This window comes from Nannospalax galili, unplaced genomic scaffold (assembly GCF_000622305.1).
Source record: "Nannospalax galili isolate Female #2095 unplaced genomic scaffold, S.galili_v1.0 scaffold1025, whole genome shotgun sequence".
Lineage (NCBI taxonomy): Eukaryota > Metazoa > Chordata > Mammalia > Rodentia > Spalacidae > Nannospalax > Nannospalax galili.
The window spans coordinates 961516-965125 of NW_008353598.1; the positions used below are offsets into that span (position 1 = coordinate 961516).

The following is a 3610-nucleotide window of genomic DNA, read 5'->3' on the forward strand; positions in this document are numbered from 1 at the left end:
GAGCCTGACCTGTTCTGTGTCATGTCATGTAGACATGTATGCTTACACAAGATAACAGGAAAGAGCCGTGCCAGGCATATACCAACCATCTCTCCCTGATTGAGACACCTGAAGGGAGTTGTAACATTTTTCTTGTTTTAAAGTTATTGGTTTGGGAAATGCTTGCTTTGAAACTATTGGCTGTATAAACGCGGGCTTTTGTGTAACGGTTGTGGGAGCCTATATAACCTTTACCTAAAATTGCCTCAGGGTCAATTGCTCTAACCAGACCTGCGTGTCTTGGAAGGAAGGTCGGCCCCAGCTAGCTGGTTTAATAAAACTCTGCTTGATTTTTGCATCTCCATACTCATGCATTTGTTCTCCAGAAGAGACCCACCGAGTCAAGGACCCTAACAATAAATAAGTAAAATTAGCTGCATAGCTACAAACAACTGCAGTAAGTATATATTTAATAAGATTTAAAACTGAAACTTTTGAAGTATTTAAATTTTATTAAGAAAATAGTAAGCAATATATGTAAACTAACCCCTCTTTTGAAGACGTTTCCAATTTTTAGCACTTTAATTTTAGATTAGTTTTAAAAATGTATTTAAAATTTTTAATTAAATTTTTATAATACTAAAACTGAAAAACTTTGAAAATAGAGGAAATGTTTCACATTTTGTGAATTTCCTTGTAGGTTAACAGAAGACTTTCTCATTTCCACGGTGTCTTTTGTGATAAAACTCATATAGGCTCTTCAGGGAAACAGAAGCACTTGTTGAGAGGATGAGAGCAGGAAGGGCCAGTGACTTAATGTTATTGCAATGGGGCTTTAGTCTCTTGTACCCACTGAAGGACTCTCTGAGCCTCGGATGGGTCCTTGACATGTACTTTCTGTTTTTATATATAAAATTTATTTGTAGTAAGACAGTTCACAGTCTATAAATGGTTACCTGATAATACTCAAGAGAACACTCAAGAGTTCACAGCAGTATTACATTGCTATCAAATATTGCTTATACTATTTGAGTTGGGGAATGCTTATTTCTCCCTCTTTAAAAAATTTAAGGCTCAGCTTCCAAAAGGCAATTATACCATTTATTTTTTCTGCTCAAAAGACTGAGAAAGTTTGAGATTGGACCTCTAAGGCGAAGGGGCAAGGGCAGGCTCTACATAGTTTCATACTGAAACCTCCTATTTGAAAATCATGTTTGATTACAAATAACAATCAGTAGATGAAAGCGGATCTTTAGCGTACAAACAAGAAAAGCTTAATATGCTTTTCCCTACCACTGCTGGCTGAAATGTGTCATGAGCTGCCTACACATAAATGCAAATATCCTGTCTCTTCTCTTCCTTCATGAAGCTTGTCAAACAGTATTTTCCAACACTTTAGGAAAAAATAATTTCCAATTCCTTTCCTTTTCTTTAAGGTCAAGTGATCACATGTTTGTTCTCTCCCCTAAAATACAATCCTTCATTTTTCTTTTCAGCTTATGGCAGAATTTATCTGTAACTGCAGCCTTACACTGACATGAAATCCACCATTTCAAACCTTGAAGGGAACTGCCAGGCATAGAAGCCCTTGCCAGTAGTCCTAGCACTTGGGAAGTGGAGGCAGGATAATCAAGAGTTCAAGGCCAGCCTTGGCTACTTAGTGTTTGAGGCCAGCCTAGGGCTACACAAAACTAAAAAAAATCAATCAATAAATAAAATAAAATAAAAATAAAAAGATTAAATTGAGAGGGAAATTGAATTATAGCACTTAGAGTATTTTTGAAAATTACCTTATTAACAAGCTCCAAACACACTTAGAAGCACTTTTTGTATACAAATTCTTCATTCAATCACCAAGATGCCATCATTTTACAAAAGGCAGAATCTGCTTCAACTCGAGAACCTTCCTATAACTGAGGAGACTAATGTGACATCAAAGAGCCACCTGTAGGTTCTGCCTCTGGCAAAAGAGGTAGAGACAATCATCCCATAGAAAAGATTAACATTAAACAAAAGAAAGAATAAAGCAAACAAAATTTAACATTTTCACTTCTTCCAAAGGCCTGTTGAGAAGTCAAGTTTATCCACAGAGGACTTCAGTCCAATTATGGGTTGGGAGATCTGTTGCTCATGACCATCTTGCTGTAATCCTTCTGCTGCTCCTCCTTATGGGTATCCTTCACCTTTGCTCTCTTCAGCCCTCCATCCCAGGTAAGTTCAGTCAATCCTCCTGGTACAGCAATAGCAGATTTAACCCTGTTTGTAAACTGAACTTCATCGTCTCCTTCGTCTATGGTCATGGGAGACATGTACCACACATCACAGACAATGGCCTAGCTGGTCATTAGTCGATGCAAGTAGCTCACTATGTTGTGTTTATTACTGTTCCAGAATGCATCACTAAACTGTGGGTTAAATTTCCTGGCCACTGGATATATGGTTCCTCTGATTTCAAAGCTTCCATTTGTAAACATCATGACTGAGTATTGTTGATCCAGGTTCCTTCAGGGAAGATTAATATGGGTAACTTTTTCTTGTTAGCGATATGTTCTTTCAATCACTTAGTAATCAGGTGTCAATCCTTTATTTCTGAACATTCAAACCAAGCATGTGGACAAGTTTTGACCATAGCTCTCTGAAGAACTCCCATCAATCCATCATGAACCTGGCCAGCCATGGCATAGCATCTATCCGTGGTTAAGATCAGCACATCAATAGGAGAGGAATGATTGGCGACACAAATGCCCCCTTGGTGAGGTCTGTACTGCTTGTTGTGATAATGAAGGGTGCCAGAGAGCAACTGCACACAGACGTGATAGCAAGGCAGATGCGCCAGCTCACTAAGCTGGTTTTTGAGGCTGCTGTCCTGCAGCTGCCCAACCAATGTTGTTCTTATAATCAGCAAACTGATCCTGGTGAAGGCCAGGGTAACCCTCAGAGGTAATAGAATGCAATATCCTATCAGGACACCCAACACCAACACCATAGTGAGCCTCGCACTGACGTCCTAGCAGTTTACTTGTTCTTGTGAGGCGTTCCCATGATACTAGCTCCTCTGAGGAGAACCTCTAGGTTACTTCATCTTCTACAATGGCTCCTAATCCCTTCTTGGAGAAACGAAACACATCAGAAAGTTCAAAGTCCCTTTCTTGAAGACCAGAGAGCCCTTTTTCCATGGGTGACTCATCTCTTTGGAAAATACCTGCACCACTTGCTGATACTGAGTGGTCCTGTGGGCTGGGCTAAGGTTAGCTAGTATACAAGTAGTTGCACTGATTGGGACTCATGAATCAGTGAAAACAAGGAAGTTGGAGCAGATTTGTACCAATGTCACTGCAGAGGCAGAAAGGGGAAGAGATGGAAAGGAAGCGCTGGTAGGTGCTAACAGAGCTAGGGATATGTACTTTCAATACAGGCTATTTTGGTTTCCATCTCAAATGTCACCCAATATGCAAAAGGCTTGGTTGCTAGCCTGTGGTGCTGTTGGGAGGTGGTAGAACATTTGGGGGTGTCTAGTATGCAGTTAGGTCATTTTGGGTATGCTTTTGAAAGGATTTAAATCCCACCTCTTCACTCTTCTTTCTTTGGCTCCACAAGGCAGTTTCACTTCATCACCTCTCTTTGCCATGAT

The 3610-nt window shown here is 39.9% G+C and overlaps 1 pseudogene; it reads right to left on the reverse strand.

Moving 5' to 3' along the window:
* Positions 1-2084: 2084 nt before the first annotated feature.
* LOC103748261 lies at positions 2085-3155 on the reverse strand (annotated as a pseudogene).
* Between the last annotated feature and the right edge of the window lie 455 nt (positions 3156-3610).